The 15,978-nt window shown below is 44.3% G+C and overlaps 1 long non-coding RNA gene across 1 annotated transcript; it reads right to left on the bottom strand.

Annotated features, from left to right (window-relative positions):
• Window positions 1-305: 305 nt before the first annotated feature.
• On the bottom strand, window positions 306-15,106 carry LOC139254818 (uncharacterized). Its single transcript, XR_011592039.1, has 3 exons — window positions 14,977-15,106; window positions 14,075-14,161; window positions 306-541 (listed from the first exon to the last, which is right to left on the bottom strand). It is a non-coding gene; the product is annotated as an uncharacterized lncRNA (long non-coding RNA).
• Window positions 15,107-15,978: the final 872 nt, after the last annotated feature.

Below are 15,978 nucleotides of genomic sequence, written 5' to 3' on the forward strand. Positions count from 1 at the left end.
TGGTGTATCAGCAGGTCTGATGACCAAGTGAATCCCTTCCCACAGTCGGAGCAGGTGAACGGTCTCTCCCCAGTGTGACCTCGCTGGTGTCTCAGCAGGTGGGATAACTGAGTCAATCCCTTCCCACAGTCAGAGCAGGTGAACGACCTCTCCCCAGTGTGAACTCGCTGGTGTGTCAGCAGGCTGGATGATGCAGTGAATCCCAACCCACAGTCGGAGCAGGTGAACGGTCTCTCCCCAGTGTGAACTCGCCGATGTATTTCCAGCTGGGACGGGTAGTTGAAACGTTTCCGACAGTCCCCACATTTACACGGTTTCTCCCCAGTGTGACTGCACTTGTGTCTCTCCAGTTTGGACGATCGACTGAAGCCTTGTCCACACACAGAGCACGTGTACCGTTTCTCCCCACTGTGAACAGTGCCTTCTGCTTCCATGGTTAAAAGCTGATGATATTCCAGTCCCGATGTACCGAGTGACTGTCAGATCTTGAGGTGATGTTTGGTTTGAGATTCCAGTCTACAAATCCTCCCCTTTTAACACCCTGTAAAGTGAATTTCAAACAGGAAAAGGGAGTGTGAGAGAGAACCCACAAAAACACAAAGGCAGGTTGTGAAATGGAGCTTAATGAATCTGGTCATTTGTGGGGCCGGCACGAGAAAAAAGTGACCATGAAAGCTGCCGGATTGTCGTAAAAACACATCTGGGTCACTGCTGTACTTCAGGGAAGGGAACCCGGGGACCGAGAGCCGCACTCGGTGTTGCCCGGGGACCGAGAGCCGCACTCGGTGTTGCCCGGGGACTGAGAGCCGCACTCGGTGTTGCCCGGGGACCGAGAGCCGCACTCGGTCTTGCCCGGGGACTGAGAGCCGCACTCGGTCTTGCCCGGGGACTGAGAGCCACACTCGGTCTTGCCCGGGGACCGAGAGCCGCACTCGGTCTTGCCCGGGGACCGAGAGCCACACTCGGTCTTGCCCGGGGACCGAGAGCCGCACTCGGTCTTGCCCGGGGACCGAGAGCCGCACTCGGTGTTGCCCGGGGACCGAGAGCCGCACTCGGTGTTGCCCGGGGACTGAGAGCCACACTCGGTCTTGCCCGGGGACTGAGAGCCACACTCGGTGTTGCCCGGGGCCCCGAGAGCCGCACTCGGTGTTGCCTGGGGACTGAGAACCGTACTCGGTTAAAAAGGAGGCAGACAAAAAGCAGGAAACTATAGACCAGTTCGCCTAACATTTGTGGTTGCATAAATGTTGAAGAGTTCATTCTTAAAGAAGCATTAGCACGCCATTTGGAAAAGCATAATTCGGTCAGGCAGAGTCAGCATGGATTTATGAAGGGGAAGTTAATTCTTTGAGCATGTAATGAACAGGGTGGATAAAGTGGGTGTGGTGTATTTGGACTCCCAGAAGGCATTTGACAAGGTGCCATATAAAAGATTACTGCACAAGATAAAGGTTCACGGGCTGGGGGTAATATATTAGCATGGATCGAGGTTTGGCTAACTAACAGACAACAGAGAGGTTGGGTGAATAGTTCATTCTTGGGTTGGCAATCAGTAACTAGTGGAGTGCCGCAGGGATCAGTGCTGGGACCCCAACTATTTACAATCGATATTAACGACTTGGAAGAAGGGACCGACTGTAACGTAGCCAAGTTTGCTGGCGATATAAAGATGGGAGGAAAAGCAATGTGTGAGGAGGACACAAATAATCTGCAAAAGGACACAGACAGGCTAAGTGAGTGGGCAAAAATTTGACAGATGGAGTATAATGTTGGAAAGTGTGCGGTCATGCATTATGGCAGAAAAAAAATCAAAGAGCAAGTTATTATTTAAATGGAGAAAGATTGCAAAGTGCTGCAGTACAGCGGAACCTGGGGGTACTTGTGCATGAAACACAAAAGGTTAGTTTGCAGGTACAGCAGGTGATCAGGAAGGCCAACTGAATCTTGGCCTTTATTGCAAAGGGGTTGGAGTATAAAAACAGGGAAGTCTTGCTACAGTTATACAAGTTATTGGTGAGACCACACCTTGAATACTGCGTGCAGTTTTGGTTTCCATATTTATAAAAGGATATACTTGCTTTGGAGGAAGTTGAGAGAAGGTTTACTTGGTTGATTCCGGAGATGAGGGGGTTGACTTATGAGAAAAGATTGAGGAGGTTGGGCCTCTACTCATTGAATTCAGAGGAACGAATGAGAGGTGATTTATCAAAACGTATAAGATAATGAGGGGGCTTGATAAGGTGGTAGCAGAGAGGATGTTTTCACTGATCGGGGAGACTACAACTAGGGGCATAATCTTAGAATAAGGGGCCCCCATTTAAAACTGAGATGAGGAGGAATTTCTTCTCTCAGAGGGTTATAAACCTGTGGAATTCGCTGCCTCAGAGATCTGTGGAAGCTGGGACATTGAATATATTTAAGGCAGAGATAGACATTGTCTTAACTGATAAGGAATTAAGGGGTTATGGGGAGCGGGCAGGGAAGTGGTCCTGCGTCCATAATCGGATCAGCCATGATCGTATTAAATGATGGAGCAGGCTCGAGGGGCCGTATGCCTACTCCTGCTCCTATTTCTTATGTTCTTATTTTCTTATATAGTGGGTGTCTGGTATGGGAGTGTGGATTTGATTCTGTATCTGTCCATCTCTGGTATGTGGTTGAGGGTTTTACTCTGTATGTTAGTTTCTGATACGAGAGCGTGGGTTTTATCCAGTACCTGTCAATTTCTGGTAATTGTCTGTGGGTTTCATTCTGTAACAAAAAGGGCCACATTACAACAATAAGAGTGTTTAAAAAAAACAAGCCTGAAAGCTCTGAGTCTCAAAGCGAGAAGCATTTGTAATAAGGGGGACGAATTAACTGCACAGATAGCTGTTAACGGATATTGTGGAATTGGGATTACTGAGACAAGGCTCCAGGGTAACCAAGGCTGGGAACATAACATCCAGGGGTATTCAATATTCAGGAAGGATAGCCAGAAAGGAAAAGGAGGTGGGGTAGTGTTAATGATTAAAGAGGAGGTTAATGCAATAGAAAGGTAGGACATTAGCTGGGATAATGTGGAATCTATATGGGTGGAGCTGCGAAACACCAAAGTGCAGAAAACGTTGGTTGGGGTTATGTACAGACCACTAAACAGAAGTAGGGAGGTTGGGGATAGCATCAAACAGGAAATTAGGGATGCGTGCAATAAGGGTACAGCAGTTATCATGGGTAACCTGTGGAAATTATTTTTATCTAAACTGATACCATACGGTATTTGTGTGCCTTTTGATTAAAATGGAGTCCTGGCCCTTCCAGAACTTTCTGCATTTTAGCAGTCAGCTTGCATAAACAGCTAAACCTGCTGTTAGATGGCTGATGGCCATCAGACAGCTAGGAGACAAGTCATGCTGAGACAAGTAACCCCCCCCATGGTGCTCTCCTATTGTCTACACTACAGGAGTTCCATGTCACCCCACCCTTATCTTCTAGCCATTATCTCTTTCCGAGACCTCATCCATTTGATGCAAACAGATAAACTGACCAGGAAATTGAAACAATCCTGACACAATACAAGACAGGTGATAGCCCATTATCTATGACTCATGGAGTAATGGCCGTTTGGCTTTCTGATAACCCTGACAAAAGGAAATATCTGGATACCATGTCAGGACCAGGATATAGTAATTAACTCTTTATCTGTATTCACTGACTGTGAGACAGAGCAATACACAGGGAGAGGCCAGAACTTGGGTTTTACTGTTTAAATATCTTGTTAAACTAAACCATTTCGGAGGTGTTCACTTAGCCCTTGACTGAGTGTGACCTACCCCTTGCGAGCAAGTAAAAAAAAAAAAACTTCTACCGGAGCTGTAAGTGTCGGAGTCATTCTTTTCGGAGGTCGAGATTTCGACAGTTATTGGAGGTTCCACCGAGATGCATACTCTCTGTCCTGTGAGTAAAATGGATACGGGCATAGTGCCTCTCCAGTGAAAGGCTTCAGTGGCCAAACAAGGTGAGCCTTTTGCTCACAAGAGGTTTCTTCACTGTTGAATCGCATATGTAATCTGTTGTCCACAGCGGAGGTACTGCATCTACAAGACTCGGCATTTAAAAGTTAAAGGTATTTTTTTTATAACCATTTTTTCTCAGCTCGCCAGCAGAAGAGAACAGGTTCTGGAAAAAACCTCGAGACAGCCCGGGGAAGGTTTCAGTAGGTAAGGGAGCGCTAGTCGATCGAAAAGGGTTCCAGGTTCTTATGTGATAAGATTTTTATTGTTTTTAATTCGGAAGGGGTTCTTATGTGATAAGACTATTAAAATAAAAGAAAAAAGAAAGCGCTAATCGATCGAAGGTTCTTATGTGATAAGATTTTTATTGTTTTTAATTCGGAAGGGGTTCTTATGTGATAAGACTATGAAAAAAAAAGAAAGCGGAATCGATCAAAGAGTTTGGGTACGGAACCTTAAGTTTTATCAGTTTTTATTAGGATAAGTTAAGGACTCGGTCTGTAGTGGCGTACAACGCAGACTGAGAATTTGTTTAGAGGTTATGATTTGTGTACTCGCGGGAATATTGTTTGTTGTCCTTGTATTACTGTCGTGTGCAATACCTTTGTGAGTCATTGCCATTAGAGAAACGGGAAGAGTCATTAGGGAAAGTTGTGATTCGGAAAAAAAAAACACAAGGATTGATTAAGAAAAGAAACAGTAACTGATTGATCAACTGCGGTTGGTTTGTGCCAACATATCTCACACACCCAGACTGAGCCCGAATTAAGAGCCTTTTCAGGCCACGTAACGGCCAGGAGAAGTGGGCGTAGAGAACTCAGTTGGCCAAAAGGATTGTGAGATCAGAAACTGTGGAAAATCTTAATCATCCAGAATGGGTGCCGGAGCAAGTTAAAACACCACAAAAGGCACACCAGCCTATGTCATGCTCCAGAATTGTGGTCAGTCTTCAATTGACCAAAGAAACAAAAACCGGTAAAGTGGACTAAGGGTGAAAACAGGCCATTTCCACCCGATGGTTCATTTAATTTAGAGGGAATAACCTGTCTAGAGGAGTGTCTTATAAACAGAGATCCAGGTAAAAGAAAAAAGAAAAGTAATAGAAAAGGCCTGGGTTCCGATTCTTCAAGTCCATGTAAAATTAACAGAGGAAGTAAATCAAATGTAAAAAAAAAAGAGAACCTGATAGTGACTTATGGATTAAAAAAAAAATGAAGCTAGCAAAAGAAAAAGCTTTATTGAATGGAGAGAGACTTGTGAAAGTCTTGTCTTTGAATGAGAGTGCGTGAATGTCTTGTCTTTGAATGAGAGTGCTTCTGTCTTTTTCCCTTGTGTCTGGAAACCTGTTTGGAAAGGTTGTGGAGCTGCCTGTTTGTTTTAGCTCTACCCACTTTTTCAAACAAAGTGAAGTTTTTTAACCCTTCATAGTGTTGTCCTGTATGTGGGAAGTTTAAGACATTTTAAGTTAGAAGCGCAGGTGTGAATTTATTCGGATGAGAGGTTACGGAGCTAGGAAATGCACAAAGGATAGGTTTGTTGAGACATGGTCCCAGTGGTTTAAAGTTGTAATGCCTTTTTTTTTTAAAAAGCCTTTGTGGGTCTCTCGAGGTGCAGGCTGGGGGAGTATACTTTCATTGTGCTTGGTGTAAAATCTTGGTACAAAAGCTTCTAACTCAGTGGGAGGACTTTTTTGATAAAGAGTGGCACTACAATATTTGAATTGGGATTTTGAGATATTTCAGGTGATCTCCTTGATCAACATTTTCAGTGCATTGGAAAAATCTTGGGTTTGGAAGCCTTTTAATAAAATTAGAAAACAAGTACTTTACATTCTGTGATCTGGGAATCACTATAAGCATAAATGAGAAGTCCGTGTAACACAGATTCGTCCAATTCAGAAGCCCACACAAATGGAGGTGTGTCCAAGACATACGAGCTATGAATGAATGTACTATATTCTCACAATGCTTAAAGGATGTGGAATGAAGTATCCTGGAATGCTTTCCAGAGTCTTAAGCAGTCCCTCACTTCAGCACCCGCCTTGGGATTACCAGATTACACTAAGCTATTCAACTTATTTGTGCATCACAAGTCGGGTTTTGCACAATCTGTTTTGACTCAGTGACATGGGGACAGGCAGCGACCGGTAGCATATTTCAGTACCCAACTAGACCCAGGGGCACGCGGACTACCAGGATGTCTTTCTTCATTGGCAGCATCTTATTATGCTATGCAACAGGCTCAGACAATAACTCTAAATCATCAGACCATTTTATATATCCCACACTCAGTTGAGATTTTACTCACTAAATGTGCCACCCAACACCTAACCTCCGCAAGAACCACCAAATACGAGGTCGAACTGTTATCAAATCCGAACCTTATCAAAAGATGCACTACCTTAAATCCAGCCACTCTACTCCCCACGGAAGATGACGGCGAACCTCATTCATGTGAAATGGTAACCGAATTAGTGACTAAACCACGTATCAATTTAACAGATGTACCAATGTGTAACCCTGAGCTAGTGTACTATGTTGACGGATCAGCCTTACGAAATGATAGGGGCCAACCGAGAGCAGCTTATGCAATTGTAACTCAGTTTAATGTTGTTGAAACAGCCTCTCTTCCAGACTCCTTTTCAGCCCAACAAGCCGAATTGTTTGCGTTAACTCGAGCCTGTATTCTGGCTGAAGGACACACAGTTAATATCTACACTGACTCCAGGTATGCTTTTGGGGTATCACATGACTATGGACAAATTTGGAAGATTCGCGGGCACCTGACTTCTTCAGGAACCCCTATCAAAAATGCAGAACAAGTGGAAAATCTCCTGCGAGCCATTCAATGCCCCTTGAAACTTGCCATTATCAAATGCCAAGCACATACAGGCCAGTCGAATGAGGTGGCACTTGGGAATGCCAGAGCTGATAATGCAGCTAAGTCAGCAGCTCTGTCAAAAGTGGGGATGCAGGTGTCATTGTTCCCACTAAGGAAAGATAATTGCTCAGACCCACCACCCACTATTAATGACGTGCTGGCCTTTCAGACACAGTCCAGTACGGAGGAGGTGGTGACCTGGACGAAGGATCAATGTTATAAAAATCCAGAAGGAATATGGGTTCACCATGACGGCCGCGTGGTGGCCCCTAGATCCTTACTTCCATGGATTGCCCGATGTGTTCATACATTCACACATGCAGGCAAAGGGGGATTGGCAGATTATATTTTGGCAACTTGGTATGCACCAGGTATTTCAGCAATTGCAAAACAAATCTGTGAAAATTGTGTTAGCTGCCAGACAATGAATCCGGGTAAGACGGAAAAAGTAGAATCTGCCTCCCACCCAAATCCAGTCGGGCCTTTTGTACATTTACAAATGAATTTTATTGAATTACCTATGTGTATGGGATTCAAGTATGTATTAGTTATTGTAGATGTGTTCTCTAGATGGATTGAAGCCTTTCCATGTAAAAAGGCCGATGCCACTACTGTTGCTAAATGTTTGTTAAAAGAAATTGTACCGCGCTTCGGAATCCCTGCTAAGCTTTCCAGTGATAACGGGTCACATTTCACGGGAACTGTTATAAGAGAAATGTGTAAAGCTTTACAGATTAATCAACGTTTTCATTGCAGTTATCATCCACAATCAGCTGGACTTGTTGAAAGATATAATGGAATGCTTAAAAATAAGCCGGCAAAACTATGCAATGACACTGGACTGAAATGCACAGAACTGCTGCCCTTAGCTTTGATGGTAATGCGATCTGCAACCAACAGAACAACAGGCCTGTCACGGCATGAGATAGTTATGGGACGTCCCCAACGACTAACTTTTACAGCACCATTTACTGCAAAACAGATTGACATCCACAAAATGGAGGAAAATATGTTGAATTATTGTATTGCACTAACCAAATGTATTTCCAGCTTTCATTCACAGGTAAAGGAAGCCCTAGTCAAGCCAGCGGAAGGGAAGTGTCATAACCTGAAGCCAGGGGAATTCGTTTATATCAAGATTTTAAAAAGGAAAAGCAGTCTACAGCCAAGATTCGAAGGACCATACCAGGTCTTGCTGGCGACCAATACTGCAATCAAGGTAAAGGAAAGACCAACATGGATCCATGCATCCCATTGCAAACGGGCACCCGACCAGGAGGAAGGGACGAAGGAATCAGAGGAACAGAAAAAGGAAGACTGAATAAGGAACTGTATGGACTATGGGGACTGGTGCTGGGCTTGACAGGGTTTTACTTCACATTATTGATTACACCAGGGGTACAGACCCGCCACCGAAGGGAATTGCACGTAAACGTATTTATGGCTCTGAGTCATAGGTGTGCTCAAGAAAGAAACTTGTCGAGTTGTTGGATATGTTCCCATGTACCTGTCCACTCCAGGGGGGGTATTCCCCTGAGATCTGTCCCCTTTAACGAATCAGAAATGGTAGAATGGTTGACAGTGCAAAACAGGACAAAACTAACTAAGGGGCCAGAAACGAAGGAGCAAACAGAATGGAGGTCGGCAGGGTATAAACTTACAGCCTTCCAGGGATGGTACCAGCCCAATTATGATAATAACCATCAGCCTCCCTTCCTAAGCATTACACCCAGAATAAGAAATCCTGAAGGTATAATATGCCTAGTGAGTAATGAAACTAAAGGACCAGAAATGGGACGCAGCAAGTGTTCCCAAATGACTAAATGGCAAGCCACAACTAATCCCACTGAGAGAAAGATAGCAACCGGTGGCTGGACAACGGTCCATAACAAAGCCCCGGGTGAAGGGTGGGAAGGTGAGACCACTCGAGTAGGGATAGTGCGAAAGGACCAGGAGCTGACGCCCTATAATTGCACCTACTTTATTTGTGGCCATAAAGCCTACCCATGGTTACCAGCCGACTGGACAGGGTCCTGTTACTTAGGATATGTGGTACCCCTTATCAGATCAGTAAGGACTCTAAGGGAGGCCTATGGAAGTCACAGATTTAAACGGGATTTGACATGGCTAAACGGAATATTCAAGGTAATGGTGTCACCCTATGGAATAGCATCGACCGAATGGCAGTTACGGGAACTGGCTAACTTCGTCGAATCAGTAGCCAACGCAACTTCCCAAGCCTTTGAAGGGATAAATGATGAAATGGTAGCTATAAATCAGAAGATATCGGCAGTCTAGCTGAAAACATCAGGATGGTTGGGAGCCCTGGGGTAATCTGTGGTACAGGGTTTGATCGTATTCCTGCTGATAGTCTTCGCCCTGTATCTATTATTTGTCGTAATTAAGTGTTGCTGTGCCAGGGTGGGAGAAACTATGTTACCTACCGAGACCACGGCTAGAGTTATGGTAGCAACAACTGTTGAGGGCTCTTGTGTGGAAATGGAAATGGAGAGACTGTACAAGATCAGAATGGATTGAGTTGTCCTTGTGAAGGACAAAATGGGGGAATGTGGAAAGTATTTTTATCTAAACTGATACCATACGGTATTTGTGTGCCTTTTGATTAAAATGGAGTCCTGGCCCTTCCAGAACTTTCTGCATTTTAGCAGTCAGCTTGCATAAACAGCTAAACCTGCTGTTAGATGGCTGATGGCCATCAGACAGCTAGGAGACAAGTCATGCTGAGACAAGTAACCCCCCCCCCCCATGGTGCTCTCCTATTGTCTACACTACAGGAGTTCCATGTCACCCCACCCTTATCTTCTAGCCATTATCTCTTTCCGAGACCTCATCCATTTGATGCAAACAGATAAACTGACCAGGAAATTGAAACAATCCTGACACAATACAAGACAGGTGATAGCCCATTACCGATGACTCATGGAGTAATGACCGTTTGGCTTTCTGATAACCCTGACAAAAGGAAATATCTGGATACCATGTCAGGACCAGGATATAGTAATTAACTCTTTATCTGTATTCACTGACTGTGAAACAGAGCAATACACAGGGAGAGGCCAGAACTTGGGTTTTACTGTTTAAATATCTTGTTAAACTGAACCATTTCGGAGGTATTCACTTAGCCCTTGACTGAGTGTGACCTACCCTTTGCGAGCAAGTAAAAAAAAAGAAAGTGTCGGAGTCATTCTTTTCGGAGGTCGAGATTTCAACAAACCTTAGCCTCGATATTGATTGGGCTAACCAAACTTAGCAATAATGTGGAGAAGGTTTTTCTGGAGTGCCTCAGGGATGATTTTCTAGACCAATATGTTGAGGAACCAACTGGAGAGCAGGCCATCCTAGACTGGGACTTGTGTAACGAGAGAGGATTAATTAGCAATCTGGTCATGCGTGGCTCCTTGGGGAAGAGTGACCATAATATGGTAGAATTCTTCATTAAGCAGGAGAGTGACACAGTTAACTCAGAGACTAGGGTCCTGAACATAAAGGAAACTTCAATGGTATGAGACGTGATTTGGCTGGGATAAACTGGCGAATGATACTTAAAGGGTTGATGGCAGACATTTAAAGATCACATGGATGAATTACAACTATTGTACATCCCTGTCTGGCATAAAAATAAAACCGAAAAATGGCTCAACCGTGGCTAACAAGAGAAATTAGGGACAGTGTTAAATCCAAGGAAGAGGCATATAAATTGGCCAGAAAAAGCAGCAAACCTGAGGACTGGGAGAAATTTAGAATTCAGCAGAGGAGGACAAAGGGTCTAATTAGGAGGAAGAAAATAGAGTATGAGAATAAGCTTGCAGGGAACATAAAAACTGACTGCAAAAGCTTCTATAGATATGTGAAGAGAAAAAGATTGATGAAGACAAACATGGTCCCTTGCAGTCAGAATCAGGTGAATTCATAATAGGTAACAAGGAAATGACAGACCAATTGAACAAATACTTTGGTTCTGTCTTCACGAAGGAAGACACGAATAACCTCCCAAAATTACTAGGGGACCGAGGGTCTAACAGGAAGGAGGAACTGAGGGAAATCCTTATTAGTCAGGAAATGGTTGTTGGGAAACTGATGGAACTGAAGGCTGATAAATCCCCAGGGCCTGATAGTCTGCATCCCAGAGAAGTTAAAGAAATGGCCCTAGAAATAGTAGATGCATTGGTGGTCATTTTCCTGAATTCCATGGACTATGGATCAGTACCTATGGATTGGAGGGTAGCTAATGTAACCCCTCTTTTTAAAAAAAGGAGGGGGAGAGAAAACAGGGAATTATAGACCGGTTTGCCTGACATCGGTGTGGGGAAAATGCTGGAATCAATTATTAAAGATGTAATAGCAGATCATTTGGAAAGCAGTGACAGGATCGGTCCAAGTCAGCATGGATTTATGAAAGGGAATTCATGCTTGACAAATCTTCGAGAGTGTTTTGAGGATGTAACTAGTAGAGTGGATAAGGGAGAACCAGTGGATGTGGTGTATTGGGAATTTCAAAAGACTTTTCACAAGGTCCCACACAAGAGATTAGTGTGCAAAATTAAAGCACATGGTATTGTGGGTAATGTATTGACGTGGATAGAGAACCGGTTGGCAGACAGGAAGCAAAGAGTAGGAATAAAGGGTCTTTTTCAGAATGGCAGGCAGTGACTAGTGGGGTGCTGCAAGGTTCAGTGCATTGATCCCAACTATTTACAATATATATTAATGATTTAGACGATGGAATTGAAGGTAATATCTCCAAGTTTGCAGATGACACTACGCTGGGTGGCGGTGTGAGCTGTGAGTAGGATGCTAAGAGGCTGCAGAGTGACTTGGACAGGTTAGGTGAATGGGCAATTGCATGGCAGATGAAGTAGAAGGTGGATTATTGTGAGGTTATCCACTTTGGTGGCAAAAACAGGAAGGCAGATTATCTGAATGGTGAGAGATTAGTAAAATGGGAGGTGCAAATAGACCTGGGTGTCATGGTACATCAAGTCACTGAAGGGAGGCATGCAGGTCCAGCAGGCAGTAAAGAAAGCAACTGGCATGCTGGCCTTCATAGCGAGGGGGTTTGAGTATAGGAGCAGGGAGGTGTTACTGCAGTTGTACAGGGCCTTGGTGAGGCCACACCTTGAGTATTGTGTGCAGTCTTGGTCTATTAATATGAGCAAGGACTTGCTTGCTATTGAGGGAGTGCAGCGAAGGTTCACCAGACTAATTCCCGGGATGGCAGGACTGACATATGAAGAAAGACTGGATCAGCTAGGCTTACACTCACTGGAATTTAGAAGAATGAGAGGGGATCTCATAGAAACATATAAAATAATGACGGGACTGGACAGGTTAGAGGCAGGAAGAATGTTCCTGATGTTGGGGAAGTCCAGAATCAGGGTCACAGTCTAAGGATAAGGGATAAGCCATATCGGACTGAAATGAGGAGAAACTTTTTCACCCAGAGAGTGGTAAACCTGTGCAATTCTCTACCACAGAAAGTTGTGGAGTCCAGTTCGTTGGATATATTCAAGAGGGAGTTAGATGTGGCCCTTACGGCTAAGGGGATCAGGGGGTATAGAGAGAAAGCGGGAGTGAGGTACTGAAGTTGCATGATCAGATTGAATGGTGGTGCAGGCTCGAAGGGCCGAATGGCCTACTCCTGCACCTATTTTCGATGTTTCTTTCCATTCTTGGTGTGTGAGTGTGTTCTGCGCTGTATCTGTCCATTTCTGTTATGTGAACGTTAGCTCTACTCCATACCCGTCATTCTCCAGTATGTTAGTATTGTTTTACTGTGTACCACCAATTCCTGATAGAGTATTGGTTTTACTTTCGAACTGTCAATTTGTGTTATGGAGGTGAGTTTTCTGCTGAATCTGTCGGTCTCTGGTAAATGAGTCTGAATTTTACTCTGTATCTATCTGTCTCTGGTATGTGAGTGTGTGCCTTTATCTGTATCTCTCCATTTCTGTTATGGGAGCCTGGGTTTTATTCTGTACCTGTCAAGTTCTGATCTGTGATTGTGGGCCTTACTCTATAGCTGCCAGTTTCTGTTTAATTGTGAGTGGACTTTCCTTTGTACCTGTTTCTTTCATTCCAGAAACTAAGATCTTTACCCTGTACCTGTCAATTACTAGTTCGTGAGTCTGGGCATGTCACTGTATGTCAATTTATGTTAAGGGAATATGGATTTTAAGATGTCAGCCTCTGATATGTGAGTATGGGTTTTATACTGTATCTCTCAGTCTCTGATATGTGAGTATGGGTTTTATACTGTATCACTCAGTCTCTGATATGTGAGTATGGGTTTTATACTGCATCTCTCATTCTCTCATATGTGAGTGTGGGTTTTATACTGTATCACTCAGTCTCTGATATGCAAGTGTGTGTATTTTTCTGTAATTCGGCAGGTTTTGGTGTGTGTTGAGGTTTAATCTGTGCCTCTCAGTTTCTGCTGCGGTAGTCTGAGTTTAATCTGTATTTTCCAGTCTCTGGTATGTGACCGTGAGAATCAATTTTAATTTTTACCTGTATTTCTCTGATATGTGAGTGAAGATTTTGTGTTCTCCATGTCATTGTTCAGATGTGTGGGTGTGGGTTTTACTCTGCCCCGATCAGTTCCTGCGATGCAAGTAACAATTTTACTTACTGCCTTTCAGTTTTCCGATATGTGCCCATGGGATTAACACTTTACCTGTCACTCTCTGGTATGTAAGTGGGGATTTTATTCTGTTACTGTCACTTTCATATATGTGGGTGTGTGTTGTATACTGTATGTCAGTCTGTGGTACAGGAATGTGGGTTTTATTCTGCACCTGTCATCTTCTGGTATGTTCAGGGGGTTAAATACTGAATCCGTCAGATTCTGAAACATGAATATGGCTTTTGCTCTGTACCCATCAGCTTCTGATATGCGAGTGTGGTTTATACTTTCTGTTTGACATTTTTTCTGATAGATGATTGTGTTTTATTCTCTACCTGCCAGTTTCTGGCAAGTGAGTGTGGATGTTTAATGTACCTGTCAGTGTGATCTGTTTCAATGGTGAAACAGCATCTGATTCTACTGCTCCATGTGGCTGTAAGATTCACAATGTAACTCTGCCACTTCAGATCACTGTGGGACTGACAGCTTCTGCTGTCTGTGACAATAGGATTGAGGCCAGTTCTGTGTCGCTGCGCTCTGTGAGTGCTAATCTACTTACTGTGTGTGAGAAGGAGCTGCCTGCACTGTTCCTTGTATTCTGGGTGGAGGAAAGATCTCATTTGTTCTGGCTGGTTGAAGAATTTTGCTGTGAGAATAATAATACGAGAACATTATTAGTTCTAAGATATGGATTCGGGGGACAATACGATGTATCTGAGGGAGTAACAATGTAGCTCTCGATCATCAGCAACAGAGTTTTGGGGAACTCAGTTCACCGAAATATAACGCGTCTTTAAAATATCTTCTCCCACACTCCTCTCCTGGTACCTGCAATAGATGCACTTTGTGAAATTCCCCACATCCTCACTGTCAGACTGTGTTTCCACTGCTCACTGCCCAAGAACAACAGACACAGTGAGATTGTAACTGAATCAGGAACACTCACGACTGATTTGGCGAAAGAAAGCAGCAACGATTTGAAAGAGCGAGTGGTTTACTTTCTCTGTTACCTTACACTGTCCACACACAGCCCGAGAATGGCCTCTCCCTTCCCCCACTCACACCACGCACTGAGACTGGTTCTTGGTCCACTCTGCCCCTTACACACAGCCCCCGACTCCCCCTGAACTCCCCCCGGACTCAATGCTGATCTCTGAGCCTTACCCTGGGGTCGTGGTGTCTCCAATCCCGGCTGTTTTAAACCATCTTCTTCCACTCACTGAGTGAATGGTGATCCCAGGCAGGGCTGGGGCAGGGGAGGGTGCATGTGCTATTCTGCTCACTGGGAATGACACAGGGGGTGGGGCTGAATCGCGCATGCGCAGCTCTCTGTATTAATTCAATCTGTAAAAAAAAAAATTTCCTTTTATCAGAATGAGCAAAGGAACTCAGCGGTTACTTTACCAAGATGGCCGCGCATGCGCTTTGCTGCTAACTGAACCAAGATGGCGGAGGACTGACCCTGCCTTCCTGTACAAAGATGGCCGCCGTTACCCTCGGCCTGTGACCGGGAGAAAGCCTCGAGGCTGCAGCCACCGATATTCCGGTTGTTATTCCGGGCTTACGGCGGGCATCAGTTGTTTATGAAGCTTCCCCGGCTCCCCGCTGGTCCTTTACTCACCTCCGCCCCGCTGAGATTGAGCTGTTTTGCAGAACAGATGTTCACCATGTCCTTTCCGCCATTACACGCACCGCGCATGCTCCAAACACAGCTCGGTCTCGCACCTGCGCACTGGGTCTCTGTAGTCTGGGCTCGGCACGTCCTCTGTCGCGGGGATTGCTGGGTAAATAGGAATGGAACGTCATGACTAGGACAGGATTTACTGGGCCCCCATTGGGCACTGAACATGTTCATTCTGGCCCTCAGTCATTGTACCTGCTGCTCTGTATAACCCTGTCCCTGAGCTGGACAGTAATGTTCTGTCTCAGTATTGTTTCAAACACCCTGTGTCCAATATTGGATTTCTCCATAAAAATAGACTCATTAATGTTTCCTTCCCTTCCATTTTGGGCCTTTTCTTACTCTAGATTATTTCACTTCTCACGCAATTCATCTTTTCCCACATCAAATCCCAAACTTGTTTCATTTGAGTATCCGGGTTGTGGATGTCTCAGACTGAACCGGCATGTCTCACTTTACACTCATTTAACGTTCCTTTCAACCAACCCTTGAAAGAACTATCTTTCGTAAAACTGTAAATCTGTTATTTTCTGTATTTAACGATTGTTGGATGCGGTTAATAGATCTCCACACATACTGCATGTGATCAACTTTGAAATGTTCTGATCTTTGTAATTGCCTTTGCTTATTTTGATGGGTTAGTTGATTACAATTACTTGTTACTAGCATACCTTGCAGTATTTCTTGCATCAAAATAATTGTTTAAATACTTTCTTTATCAGGTTTTTAGCTTCCCCACTGATCTCTGTTTCTTCTTGTGGGAGAATCGAGAGCTCGGTGGC

The sequence above is a fragment of the Pristiophorus japonicus genome, unplaced genomic scaffold (genome assembly GCF_044704955.1).
Source record: "Pristiophorus japonicus isolate sPriJap1 unplaced genomic scaffold, sPriJap1.hap1 HAP1_SCAFFOLD_58, whole genome shotgun sequence".
Classification (NCBI taxonomy): Eukaryota; Metazoa; Chordata; class Chondrichthyes; family Pristiophoridae; genus Pristiophorus; species Pristiophorus japonicus.